We start from the raw sequence: 15424 nt of genomic DNA on the forward strand, positions 1-15424 counted from the left end.
ATGAACCCTACCCTGAAGCTGCTGATATTTTACAATATCTTTCACGCAATGCATGATTAATTAAAGGAAATATCAGAGTACAGATACGTCGTCTGTCTTTAAATTCATGATCCTATATACGGAGAGTAATGCGTCGCCGCCACACAGATGGTTCGCCAAATCCGTTTCATGTAATATTTGGAACAAGCTTATCAAATCACCTCTCACCTATGTCTGAGGCTGAAGAGATCTAGTGCCTCTAGCCTTTCACTGTATACGTAAGATCCCTCATTCCTGTTATTAATTTGGTGAATCTCCTCTGGACCTAAGAGATTAAAAACGCATAATCGTGTTTTCACGAAGGAAGTATTGTCCAACATGCCAATGTCCAAACCGCACAACCTGGGGGAAATTAATGATATAGTTTTCAAGGTAGAGGAAGTAAGCAAGACTTACGAACTTGAATAAACCAGACAAGAATCCCGGTTGACGAAATGAACGCTAGGATCCTTAAAGAGATTAAGGATAAAATTCCAGAGGCGTGCACTATGCTATTCTAAATCATAGAGTCCATCACAAATGCATGTGAGGAATTCTAGTCCTAAATCCATGCCAGTTCATCCAGAATACAAATCCTGGCTTCTCAAATCCGGGCCCTGTCATCTAGAGTGCATACCATCCTTACCACTTGAAAAATATCAAGTGAGTAGGAGTGACAGGTTGAAGTTGAAGTCTGGTGTCAATGGAATTTTGAAACTAGTGCAGTGACGAAGCAGAATTTCCAAGCATTCATGAGAGCTTTGTGCTCAATAACCCGACGCACATCCAGAATAAGCCCTAATAGACCTGGCTACAAATAGTAAACCTTGCCCGAACCAACAACCATTTCAGTCGTTGGACTCCAAGCGTAGTGCAGTAGCATTTTTTCAAAAGGTAAGTGAATTCTGCCAAATATTATCTCATTGACATCAGCAGAGGGTAACAACGTAGGAGGGTGGTTCTCCCTGACCAAGTTGTCGCCATAAAGCCATTTCTCTTAAAAAGTTAATAAACGTGTACGTCGTGGTGTGGTTGGCCGCCCAAATCAAAATCGGTTTACATTGCTGAATTGGTTTAAAAATCATCACATCCACAATGCCGTGATTGTGGCGCAAACAGTCAAGAATGCGATTATGTTAGGCACAAAATCAGCATTTAACCGCCTCCATTTGAGTTCATACCCGTTACCTTTGGAGAGGTTACTGATTGCGACCTTGCTAATGCTACCTACATGTAGGCTCTATATACCGGGCCCTATATATATCAAAATAATCTTAATCCTCAGTTATTGCCTCCTGACATCGGTGAATGATATTTGACGCTGTTTCAGATGAAATTCACAACGCATGCGATTTTAGGGTTGTTTTCGTGCAAGTCATTGGGGTGCAGCGTAAAAGCAAACAAAACCCACCGCCTCACGCCTTGTCCAATCAGTGTTAACCTACTGTTACTATGGACGCCACAAACATCTTCTTTTCCATATGTGTGCTCTTTCCATTCCTCATTCGACATGTTGTTTGATACGTCGAAAAGAGGTGTCTTTGTTCTTCCTATTTTTTGGTCACTTTTTGGCCACGCTCTACGATGCGTGAAAAGTCAATCACAAAGGCAAGGAGAGAAGGTATGTCTGTTTTGGAGAATGGTTGAGGTATGATCGCTGGTTTAACCAAACCTTCGAGAATAGCTCGAAACACCATCCATCCTTTGGGAGGACTATAGAGTTTCATGTTCGCGCACTCGAAGTTCTTCAGCTTTGCGGAATTCTTCATGTGACTCTATATTCGTTGATCGCTCGTAAACACACCACATACTGCTTAAGATCTCCTGTTTGCTACGGCGATTGAAGCAAACTGGTCTAGTATACATGTATTAATTTTTACGTATTGAGATTTTGGATTTGTTTAAGGGCAGTGCAGTATGGCGTGAAATGAAAAAGCGTTCCATGCTTTGTCGTAATCCGCGCAAGAGCTTTTGTTCGTTCGTTTTTTTGCAGGGGGCGTAGAATGACCAAGCCCAGAGGCATTTGCATTCATTGAGATTTCCACCACATGTTATTACAATTGCAATAACGCACGCAATTCATGCGACTTTGCTATTTTACACCCCACCGCTCGCCAATACACCAAGACAAACGAGTTTGTTCTGCGATTCAAGCAAACTCGCGTTCGGCGGGGACCAACCTTAACCTACACCCTGATATGGTAATAGTACACCCTGATATCAGAAATAGTTATTGCATTGGTATATTTTGTAACACCTACCTTATCTCTGGACATCGACAGGTATATGACGATAAAGGCTCCAGCCCAACTGACAACAGTGTCAACACTCGTACAGTTTTATGTGTGCTGTCATTGAGGGTGTGTTTTTCAGTCGAGGGGCGGGGGAGTTATTGAGCTCTTATAATTACGTGCCTATGGTGTATACTGGTACATTGTGTCGACAGTTAAAGCAGGGAGATACCTTGTTATAGACATCAACGAAAAACCAGACTCATTCGTATCCTCCTACCCTCGCACACATTCGGTTGTTAGTGTCGAGTGTTGGCCTGCAAGAAGCTCAAAAATCTCAGTTTCCTCTTTTTGCTACATTCCAGGAAGTTACGTCTCTCTAGCAAATATTTCTGACTGAAAAGATGAAGACCATTTGTGTCCTGTTCGTTCTGGTGGTGATCTTCTCCTTGGTCCTTGGTAGGTATACATAGAACGCCCCGCAATGAGCGATTTAATCGTTGTACCTATGATTATAATCGCTGCTATATGTGCGACAAAAAGATCTCACGCCTGCGGGTAAAACGGCTACTGAATCGCTGGGTTTGGGATAATTTTCTTCATCATGATATCAATTTCATGAAAGAGTACATATTTTAATCTTTGTGATCTTAGAGCCCAACATCATAACTGCCTTATCCTGCGGAAATCAGGGGTTTTTCTAATAATGCCCCCTAGCCTGATCGGGGCGAATTCTTCCTCCAATATCGGCTCAGGCTCGTCGAAAGGTGGACCGAAAGTGCGCGCTGACTTTATTTACCGGGAGGCGAGAGACAGTGCTTTTGGGCGGGGTATAGGTTTGATTAATTACTTGGCATGCGATTGTGACAAGGCATGCGACAGTGCATTTGTTATTTCACAGGGCTTTTTCAGCTGACACTGTATTCAAACAATGCAAAAACCGCATGCGTGTTGAAATTCATGGGACCAAGTCTAAATGCATTTGGTGACGCGATTCAGCTCCCATGTATTTCACAACTCATTCGATTTTTCGCATTGCCTCGGTGCAGTGCGGCGCAAAATGACAAAGCAGTGTATGCCCGGTCGCAATCGCAATTACCTTACCCCAAATTTACATCCCTTACCGAACACCTGAATTATCATATCCCGTCTATCTAGCACATGCAGGAGATAATGTCGAGGAAGGATTGAATGAAGAAATGGATCTGGAAAAAGGGTAGGTTACACAGCCTTTGGGTTCCTCTCTCTCGCTTGTTCTATTGGTGGCGTCAGAGTGAAAATGGCTTTTGGTCATACACAAAGAGATTTCAAACAGCATCCTCCGTAATCTGTCCACGAAGGTTCCTCCTACCTTGAACCAGAATTAGCTATTTGCCCCCCCCCCCCCGCTACCAATCAAACTACGGTAGTCATGACTGTTACAGCTTGATCAATGCATCCTTGATATATATATATATATATGCGTATATATGGACCTCGCCTCCTCTTATCCACGCTAATAAGGAATTTTCGCTATCCGGTACCGCCGAAAAAATCACCGAAAAAGAACTCATTCCTGCCTATGACGTCATCAGTTTTCGTGAAATATTCCCCGATCTCGAGTCGGTCTCCGTGAAAAAAGCGCTGTATCTCGGCCGCTATTTCGGGATCGGGAACTATTACTACGAACACCAACTCTCGTTATTCTCTCGGAAAACTCTCGAAATCTGCATCGGTCACGAAATCTCTCGTAAAACACTCGTAAAGTGCAGGGACGCTTAATCAGATTACACGCCCAGTGGCGATCCCTCTCGTAGAGTCTCGAGTTCTTGAATTCCGTGACCTTTCGTAAGTTTTTCGATACCTTTCGACAGTATAATCTATTAAACGGTTACTGTCATGTTGGTTTGCAGGGGGCGCGATAAGTCCGACCATTATGATCAGCGGGCTCGATATTTATGATAGTTGTCAGATCCACAATGAAACATAGGTGGCGGATAAGTTTTGCCGTTGCCTATATTTTGTAAAAAAAAATATCTACGCGCACCTCAAGCAACTGAGGCAGCGTTAGATAAAGTGCAGAGTGACATTCTGATGAGGATGGATAAGCAAGAAGTGTGTTTGCTTGTGATGCTTGACCTTAGTGTGGCTTTTGATACTGTTGATACCACTGTTCTCCTTGAAACCATGAACATGGATTTCGGAATATTTGGATCTTGCCTCAAATGGCTGGAGTCGTATCTCAACAGTCGGAATCAGCGTATTGTTATCAATGACTCAGTCTCAACTAAATTTGTCCTCAAAGGTGGTGTTCCTCAGGGCAGCTGCCTAGGGCCAATTTCATTCTTGTTCTACGTTTCGCGCCTCTATCACGTGATATCCCGACATCTACCTGACGCTCATGGATATTCTGATGATAATCAGTTATATCTGTCTTTTCGCCCACTTCCGACTTCTGTTGAATGCGATGCGGTGAAGGAGGCTGAGAACTGCGTTCGTGATGTAAGGGCTTGGCTTATCACCAACCAGCTGTTGATTAACGATGTGAAAACTGAATTTATCATCATTGGTTCCCGCCAACAATTGCTCAAAGTAAACATTGACTCAATTAAAGTTGGTGTGACTGATGTGAGCCCTGTCAAATGTGCGAGAAATCTCGGCGTATGGTTTGATTCTAATATGAATATGGAAACCCACGTACGCAAAGTGTGCTCAAAGGCCTTTCGCGGATTTTATAACATCAGACAAATTCAGAAATTTCTTACTGAGGACACCTCCAAGATTCTTGTTCATGCTTTCGCAACTGCCCATCTCGACTACTGTAATGCTGTTCTATATGGCATCACTGACAAGCAGTGTAGTCGGATGCAGAAGGTTTTGAATGCTGCTGCATGGGTTGTATGTCTTGTGCCTCGCTTTGACCATATCACTCCGGTACTTGTACATCTACACTGGCTACCTGTTAAGTACAGGATAATTTTCAAGGTCTAACTTCTAATGTTTAAGGCCCTCCAGGGTAATGCTCCTCAGTACCTGGTTGATATAGTCAAGGTCAGGCAACCATTGTCTCATCATTGATTGCGTGGTGACTCTGAGCTATTGCTTGTGGTGCCGGTTACGCGTTGCGTAACTTTTGAGGACCGGGCTTTTTGTCTCAAGGTCAGGCAACCATTGTCTCATCATAGATTGCGTGCTGACTCTGAGCTTTAGCTTGTGGTGCCGGTTACGCGTTGCGTAACTTTTGGGGACCGGGCTTTTTGCTCGGCTGCCCCCAAGCTTTGGAACAATCTCCCCAGGAGTATTAGGTTGGCAGGAAACATCGGCCAGTTCAAATCACTCCTTAAGCGTCATTTTTAGGGGGGGGGGTGCGCTCGAGAATATGCCTTGCATAGCCGAGCGCTATATAAATCCTCTAATAGTATAATATTATAAGCAATTCATTTATTGAGTGTCCTTCCTGGGCGGGCTCTTCTCATATGTTGTTCATAATTATGTTGATGACAATCGATGCGGTTACTTAACGTGTTGGCCTTTGATGATTCCAAATAAACATTAAGAAATAAACATTAACCTGATTAAGAGTGTTATTGAAAAACAAAAATCGATATTTGGTCGCAATGCATGGCATGAGTGGGTCCATATCACACCGTTGACGGTCGCTATTCAGTGTGATTCGAGTTTAGCAAAGTTCATATGTAGGACGGGCGATGGGAGACCGATTCCTCGCGTCAGTATATTGTACACTTTTTTCCGCGCTTCACGTTGGCAAGGCGGTGATAGACTGGCGCGTCGACATAGCGTTTTGTATTAGTAGCGCTGTGCTGCAGAAATTACCAGTAAAAACGTCAGTCTGTCACTACTGCAGCCTCTGAACAGACAACATCTTAAAACCACCGAATGCCACGACCTTTTTATACACATGTGAAATAAAACCGCAGTATCAACAAATGGTTCATGATATTTGTTGCTCGGGTGGTGCATTAGGCAACAAAACGGCAAAATAGCTGTCAATCACATTATCATTTAGCTATTACTGTCAAAGACCCTAATTCGTCGGTGATTATCTCGCAAATACTACATCGGATTATCACACCAAACTACTCATTTCTTTTTTGGATCATTCAACATAATAAGACTTATACGAACAACACTGAATGACCACAACTCCCTGATGTCAGGTAATGCGTGTAATGCCTTTAATGTGTGTCTATAGAAATGTTCCTTTGGAGCTAAAAATACAATCGCCCCTACAGGTTTTCTTTTTCTCTAACCAACAATAAACTTGAAAGGGCTACATACACCTTACTTTTCCACTTTTTCTTTTAGCAAACTATGAACTTTCGAGGATCTAAGTTTCATTTCATGCAATTATCAACCTAACGCTTTGCAATCATATTACATCGAAACGTAATCTTTAATTTTATATTTAGAATGTGTATGTGGTTCGTTTAGTCAAGATTGGCTTGTTTCATTTGGCTCGTTTTAACATTTACATACTACCGCTTGGGGAAGCCTGTGACTAAAACGTTGATTTTACCTTTTTCAGCAAAGAGTTCCTGAAAGTCCGCAAGCGTTATGCCTGCAGTAAACATAGCGACTGCGATAAGTCAAATGGTGGACCCGGAGGAGATTGTGTTTTTTGGACCTGTGCACCGGGAAAGTAGTTGTGTTCTCCAATCCATCTGCGTACAGGGTTCCATATATTATCAAACTATTGATATCATTTGTCTGTACGAATGAAGACATCTTTGGAGCAATAAAGTGTTCTGTGTGTTAGTCCATGGTCATGTCCTCTTCTTCTTTTTATCATGGTTAACAATATACAGCCTCGTCCCAGGTCATTATATGCGCCTGCGCCAATTCCTCATAGAAGGTTGGATTGTTGCCTCGTCATGAGATCTCGCAAGGAGGCTCGTGTTTTACCAGGCTGCGAAAACGTTCTTCAGTCCAATAGAACCGAAGTTCGACTGTTCAGTCCACATTTTATGATCTCGTCCTAATTTTGTTCTCTTGACGTGGAGTGGCAAGGGATACTGGAGACGCAGTAACTGGTTTTATTCAAAAGAAGATTCTCAGGTCATTATTTCTTGTTTCCTACTTCTCGAGACCAAACTCGGTATAATTTCTGTGTTTCTGTGAGTGAAAATTTCCCCTATGATATATCAGACATCGAATGGTTGTCGTGAATAGGGGAACAAAAAGGTTAACACTGAAATACGGGAAACACAGAGATGTTTCATGCCTGAGCTCCACTTGGCTTAGGCCTGACTAGAACAGTCGGCATATCCCAATACAGAAGAATTGCATTCGTTCCCGAACGAGAGTTGTCTTAAATTATTGTCATTTTCGCCTGTATAAGTATGTAAGCTGAGGCGGTTCGTCCATATGCCACGAGAGCCAAGGGAACACTAGCATATGCCATCTTGCAGGGCTCAGTAGAGATAGCCGCCATCGCGGCCTTCCAAAGAGCGGGTGGATAACGTGACGCACTGGAATGAAAGACCCCTCGCCGAGGACAGAACCGCGTGGTGTCGCATCTTTAACAGCTTATTGTCGCCCCAATGGCCGCATGGCTGCGGGACATGATGATGATGATGAAGAAGAAGTATTGTATTCAGTTTATTTACTATTGAGTATTTTGAACTATTTCCTACTCGGGCTCGGCTACAAAACACGAAAGTTCCTCAAAAAATAAGCCAGGGCTGACATGCTCACGAAAGGAGTCATGTCTAGTAGCCTGACTCTGGTTTTTAAATTGTACTAGCTCAGTCGACCTTGTCAATGGAAGGAACCGTCATAAATCTTCTGCCGCCCTGCTACCTGATATTCGTGTTATAAAACCAGTTCTCCCGAGAGCATGCAGATACCCAGGGAACTTTCAGCCGACAAGATCACAACGAAGACTACCAATTTCCAATCTTATTTCAATTTACCGATCTTGTCATTTCAAGGTAAGTTACTTAAAAAACTTCCATAATCATATTTCGACTATTCTTCCGATTTAAAATACTCGATTTATAGAATATCTCCCTAAAATACATTTTTTATACAATTTATATACAATTTTCCAATGAACATACATGCATTAACTGAAAGGTTTTATCTTAACTTCTATGCCGCGTGCATCACTTGGCAATTTCTATTATTTCTCCATCCAATATAATCTGAAGTGCTGGTTCGGTTTGGGTGAAGTGAAGCATAATAGAGCAAAGGAGTTTTTATTTTCATGTATCTGTCGAAGTCCAGGAATGAGGTGGGTTTTAACGGAAAGAATGCCAACATACGCGATGTTGCGAAAAATGCCAATACAATAACTATTTCTGCACTGTATATGGTGCACTGCCACTTGCGATGTCGGAATCGCATTTATCCACTTCCAATGGCGCAAAGCAAAAGCTTTTGATGGTTCGGTTTCGGTGAACTGAGCAAAGGCGGGCACGTGAGTTCTCGCAATTTCATTCAGTGGTAACCTACCATATAAAGGTGTAGGAGTTAGATATATATATTGTCGCCGAACGCGAATTTGCTTGAATCGTTTGTCTGGGTGTTTGGGCGAGCAGTGGAGCGTAAAATAACAAAGCCGTATGAATTGCGTGCGTTGCCGCAATCGTAATTTCATGTAGTGGAAACCTCAATGAATGCAAATGACTCTTGGCATCGTCTTTTTGCGCCCCCTTAAACAAACCGAACGGACAGAAAACGACAACGCATGCAATGCTTTTTCAATTTACGCCACATTGTACTGCCCTAAAACAAATCCAAAATATCAATACGTTGAAATTCACACGTATACTAAACCAGTTTGCTTTCATCGCCACAATAAACAGGGGATCCTTAGCAGTCTGTGGTGTGTTTACGCCTGATCAACCAATATAAAGTCACATGAAGAATTCCGAGAAGCTGAAGAACTTCGAATGCGCGAACATGCAGCTCTATAGTCCCAAATGATGGCTCGTGTTTCTAACTGCTCTCTAAGGTTTTGTCAAAGCAGCCATCATACCTCAACCATTCTCCAAAGCAGTCATGCCTTCTCTCCTTGCCCTGGTGATTGGCTTTTCATGCATCGTAGAGCGTGGTATAAAGCATAGAGCATGGATAAGATGAAAAAAGAACAAAACCACCTCTTTTTGACGTACAGAATAACATGTCGAATGAAGAATAAAAAAAAGGACCAGTATGGAAAAATAGCTTTGTGGTGAAACATTGGTCAGGGAGAACCTCCTTCCTACGTTGTTACCCTCTGCTGATGGCAATGAGAGAATTTTTGGCAGAATACACTTACCTTTTGAAAAGATGCTACCGCACTACGCTTGGAGTCCAACGACTGAAATGGGTGTTGGTTCGGGCAAGGTTTAGTATTTGTAGCCAGGCCCGGCAGGGCTTATTCTGGATGTCCGTCGGGTTGTTTAGCACAAAGCTCTCGTGAATACTTGGTAATTCTGCTTCGTCACCGCAATATCTGCAAAATTCTAATGACACTCGTCTTCAACTTCAACCTGTTACTCCTACTCACTTGACATCTTTCAAATTGTAAGGATAGGTATACACTCACGGTGACAGGGCCCGGATTTGAGAAGCCAGGATTTGTAATCTGGAATAACTGGCATGGATTTAGGACTAGAATTCCTCACAGGTATTTGGGAAGGTCTCTATGATTCGAGGGACTATCTTTCCGCTGACACCACCGCCCCTGAATTATGTACACAATACGCAGCTAATGCACGCCGTGGTCATATATTGTAGAGACTAGATAAATTTGGTGGGAGTTTCTAATTTTGAATTTTGAATGAGCATTCTGGGCCTTCGTATACGTTGAATGCATTTCGAGCTGACTACGTTCATTCACGAGACATGGAATATTTGTACACAGTGTAAATAGGACTTGACCTGTTCTCTCACAATATTATGGCAACAGGAAGTGCCGATACACTTTGGGTTGATCGGGAATCAATCAAGCTATTTCATTGTATATATTCTGCCTCAAAAGCGCAGTGTTAGTCGACATGCATCATTTCTGCTCATTCATCACTCACTGATCAACTTGTGCCCAGAGTTTGAACATGAACAGTAGAATTCCATAGTAATGACTCATGCAGGAATTTGGTACACTGCGGACGCTGTTGGCCGGTGTAACAGTAACAAATGCCCCCCTGGAAAAAGTGTCCGGCCCTATTTTATTCTGCAATATTGTTCTATAGAGACCCTGACCGTCAACAGCTCAGAGATCGAAGCGCATAATATAATCCTTTGTTTCCCGGGCATTCTATCCTAGGACATTTTAAACTCCTACACCGGCCTTGTTCCTCACCTAACCACTGCGACAAGTGCTGAGCTTTCTGGAAATTTTGCACCGACGACCACAACGAATTGGCGAGGGAATGAGGTGCTGATAGTTTATCAACTGGCTGTAAGGAGCGCTGTAGTCGGAATAACATTTTGTGATCAATTTTCGCTAATTAGCACAAATAAAGTTTAAAGTAGTCTTATTCCAAGTCAGCTTATGTAACCTGAGATTTTATAGTACAAAGATGTTCGCATTTAATCGTGTTGTTTGATGTTTATTCACAGGTACATTGTACGTCAACTAACAATACAGCGCTGTGCGTGCGTGTACCATCTAAACCATGGGAGATATGCAGTATGGGAAAGAAGTGTATAAATACTGTAGTTTCATGAAAATAACACCACTTCATTAACAGCCGGTGTCGCCGCCCCTGACTCATAGGGTGGCGAACAGAGCTGTTGAGAAGGCCGATCATTGGCTGGGATTCCTGAGAGGGTTGTCCAGGCCTCATATCCAATATACTTCAGTTTCGAGTCCAATCCTTATTGTTTGGGTTGTTGAAACCGATTCGTAGGTCTCCTTTGAATAGGATAATGGGATCGGGCCTTCGGCCATTGTACTGAGTGTCCAAGAACATTTTCAACTAATCGTCATTGGTAGTGTAAAGGGTGTCCCAGTGCTCATGGCTGATAGTGTACAGGGTGTCCATGAAAAAAGTCAAACTGACATATTGGCTTCTGCTGGTTTTAGGGACTGACCTGCCCTTTCAAAGTGAGGCACTGCTCAGGGAGGTAATGGAGCATGTCTTCGGGTCTTATCATCCCTTACCAGCTTCGGGCTTTCAAAGATACTTTTCAGTGCGAAATTGGTAAGAATGAGAAGTTGTCCGTCACATATCGGGAGAAAAAACCGAACATCCCTCTGAATATACAGTCTTGTCCGAAGTGATCAGTGAAGGAAAAAAAAAGAACGATGCGAATCCCGATTAAATTTTTTTTCAAAGCTAAAGATACACATTATTAGATTGTCCAGCTTTCAGAATCGTACCCACAATCATTCACAACACCCACAGTCAATTCAATTCCATCACAATGTCCTCCTCGACTACATTCACGAACTCTGGTCCATCCACGGCAGTCTCCTCTTCTTCCTCCAAGATAGCATGTGGTCCAGCTTCGATTTGCCTTGGTCGAAACGATGCTTTAAATCAGCTGACGATAACGACCTCATTAACACCATCCCAGGCATATCTGATGATGTTGGTCACGTCTCTCAGGCCGATTTGAGGGCAGTCTCCTCGTTCGTCCGTGTGGTCCATCTTCCACGATTTCCATTGTCGCCGTACGTGACATTTGAAGGACTTCATGACTGCAACGTCTAACGGTTGTACGAGGGATGTGCAACCAGCAGGTACGTAATCCAGGCTGCCCCTCATGTCGCGGACTCTCGCCCGGAAGTTCTCTGCCCGGTGGACCCGATAATGATCAACGATTAACAGGAACTGGTCGATCTCGTTGTCGGTGACGTAGGGTGATAGGACTTCATCTAACCAGTGGTGCGCCGTTTCCTCCCTCATCCAACCAGTTTCCGATTGGGTAATCTTTACATCTGCTGGTGGGTTGTATTGGAGGGCTGCAAACACCCGGACGAAACCTCTTCTGGGGAAAGTGATGTGCGCCGGCAACTTTGCTCCAGCGGCTGCGATGCAGAGGGTGACGGTGTATCCCAGCTTCGTATTGGACCTGGATGATCGGACGTCTATGGCCTTCTCCCCCGTGGTTTTGGCCGTGTACATGGTTCTCATATCAACAGGACAAAGGTTTGGTCCATGTTAAAGAAGAAGAACTGCATCTGTATATCAAGACGATCGATGCTCCCAGTAACCGCATCTCGGAAGGTCTGGATCCCTGCAGCAGCATCAGCGGGGACGGTCGTAGTATTCTTGGTCACCTTCCGTAGGGACACGTGGCGTCTCTTCATCAAGCACTCCACCCAGCCTATGGATGCGTTGAAATATCATAGCTGAGGGCGACAATGCTGAATCCCTTCTCTGACATCTTGGGCTAACTCATTCCACCAGCTTTGCCACACTACCAACGCCTTATCTTGAATATCGAGAACGGAGACTGCGAGGCGACGCTCTCTCATCTGCTGCAGCCATTGGTAAAGCTCGTCCTCAACCTGTGGCCATAACATATCACGGGGCTCCATCACCGTTTTCTTCCAGCCATGCCCTTGTTCTTGCTTCTGCTCGAGGTCCTCGATATTACACCTTCTAAACGTCTCCCGGGGATGTTATAGTGGTGTATAGTGCTGCGCACTGTACCAGTATTTATGGAACAATCTCTTCACGTTGATCATGAACTGCTGTAAATATATTCCTTTCGTTTAAATATTGTTTCATGTCGCGAACGAGTGAGGGCTCCCAATAAGGACTTCCAGTTAAAAGACCTTCGACCTTAGTTGATGATATGGTGTTTGTACGATATGAAAGTTGTTATTGATGTTTGCTTAGAGTCCTTCTCAGACCCCTCGCTTGTTTGCGTGTCATGAAGCAGTATCATGTTGCAATGCTACCATTTAGGCCTTTCGCTTTTCGGGCTTCATTTCATCCAAGTCAAAACATTACTCACCTTAGCAGGTGCATCATTACATAATCAACACATTTCTATTAAAAGAACAAAATCATCGTCACAGCATATTTCTCATCATGCTAAGGAATGTATTCCTAGAAACCATGACTAATTCGTTGAGTAATATCTATGCAAGTTTTTAATTGAGCAATATTTAGAAATACTGATATATGTCAAAAGCAAAATAAAGCTTCGAGAAACAGTTTTATTAAGTGAGATACGTTTAGTAGCATCAACTAGTACTGTATCCAATACCGCTGTATAACTTGTCATAATTTGCCGTTAAGATCGAAATATTTATCTGTTAAGAAATACCATAAATTATGTGGTCAAATTATGTACCAATCATTGTGAAAGACAATGAGTCATGTGATGCAATCCCAGGGAGATCACCTCAAAAAGCCAGTTTAAACCAGAAATAGGTATACATCTGATGAGTAAAAGTGACTAAAATTACACATATAAATTCCTGGAAAAACAGGTAAATTCCTGAACAAAAACGGGTATATAAGGGGCAACAAGTGGCTTAAAAAAAGAGAGTTAAGCTAGTAGGGAGACTACTTTAAGTCAGGAAGAGGCTGACACTTGGACGGATACTCAGAGTTAAACGGACACTGAGATCCGAAACCCCCGATTTCCCGTATTTCTCATATTTCGGATAACTAAAAATCATTCCATTTCACTTGGAGGAAATACACGTAAGTCTGCCGATTTCACCTATTTTTCTACACCATAATTATCATTCTTATGTTGATACCTACCCAATTAGCCACCATCTTGATTACTATTACGCTTTGGCTTTGAAGTGATCTCCCACGGAAAATTACTTATGATAAGAAATAATTACTATTACGTGTACGTATAATTTATACCTGCTGCTTCAACAACTAATAGCGGTATTCAGCCCAGTTGATCTTTAGGCCTTTTTGTTTCATTCCCCACCTACTATTGTAAATTCTCCTCAATAAAATTATAAAACATATTTGAATCTTAGCTTGATAATATCGTGTGCTATACAAACAACCTTTTACATAAATTGATTCCTAGCGAAGAGGTACGATTCTTGAAGGCGCCCCTTTCTGCTACTGTAGAGCTTGTGCTTTACCTTTGAGTTAAGTCCACCCCCCATTTTGAGTACGTTTAGCAGAGCCTCATACCAAGAATTACCTCGTGTTTAGGACTCAGTTTGTCTGTGTCTTCATTAATCTCAAAACAACACCACTGGTACTCTTTGGAAATATTGACTTGTCTCAATACGACCTCCTGCTGTGAATAGATTACTAATCTATCACAGGTACCAATTACACGTGTTGCTGTGTACACAGCTTCCAGTAAGCCACCAGAGCACGCTTACATCTGCTGAACTCAGGACATTGTGTGACTCCTTGAGCAAAACCCTTCTTACCATATCACAAAAGTAAGAATTATTCCCCGATCATTGTCCCTGACTTCTTGCCATTTCACAAGAGTAAGAATATCCCCACGGATCACGGTCCCCACTGCTGGAGCAAATACTTACCATTTCACAAGCGTAATAATTACACACGCCCCAACCATCCAACTGATAAAAGGGACCAAGTCCGCCCCCACTTCCACCCATCTTTTAACCTTCCTTAAAACCCCTCTATCTTTTAACCTTTCTTTTAAACCCCTCTACAGTGGGAGGCGAACTCTCTCATACTGCGCACCGTACCGTTCACCAGTGCCTTCTTCTGGTCTCTCAGGTAGGCAAGTTTTTCTGTCGCGGTGTAGCGCGGGCGTCGTTTTCTCAGCAGCTCTACAGCATCCATTGTCGCACAGGTTGTCTGCAATGTGGGTACCCTCAGTTGGGCTTCATTTATAGGCCTAAGAGGCCCTAGAATTACACAATAAAAACACAAATCCTAGAAACTTCGTTTCTGTTTCCACGTAGGCCTAGGGAGTCTAAATCAAAAAAAGAGAGTTGTAGAAAAACTCGTTTTTCTTCGGAATTTCGCGACTACTATCATTGCCTGAATCTCACTTTGCTTACTAATGCAAGCATTCGTAGATTTTCCTTCAGAGTTTCAATAAGGACTTTTTTTGTTTTGGGGGGTTTGGATCAATCTAAAAGGTGCTTCATTTTATGAGACAACCTGTATAAACGGTCGGCGAGTGGTCTTACCATTGACGTCATTCCACATGCGCACTCATCGACCAGTAGGAAACTAACAACACGACCACGAGTATGAAACTGTGAGGGACTCAGAAACGGAACCTGCAGTGACATCGCCAAGGTGTTGAACGGCATAATCCAACTG

At 43.0% G+C, this 15424-nt stretch overlaps 1 long non-coding RNA gene across 1 annotated transcript; it reads left to right on the plus strand.

Annotated features, from left to right (window-relative positions):
- The first annotated feature begins 832 nt into the window (after nucleotides 1-832).
- On the plus strand, nucleotides 833-7013 carry LOC135498451 (uncharacterized). The gene is made up of 4 exons (XR_010449059.1): nucleotides 833-912; nucleotides 2615-2708; nucleotides 3408-3465; nucleotides 6775-7013. It is a non-coding gene; the product is annotated as an uncharacterized LOC135498451 (long non-coding RNA).
- The last annotated feature ends 8411 nt before the right edge of the window (nucleotides 7014-15424 follow it).

The sequence above is a fragment of the Lineus longissimus genome, chromosome 13, assembly GCF_910592395.1.
Source record: "Lineus longissimus chromosome 13, tnLinLong1.2, whole genome shotgun sequence".
NCBI classification, from domain to species: Eukaryota; Metazoa; Nemertea; class Pilidiophora; order Heteronemertea; family Lineidae; genus Lineus; species Lineus longissimus.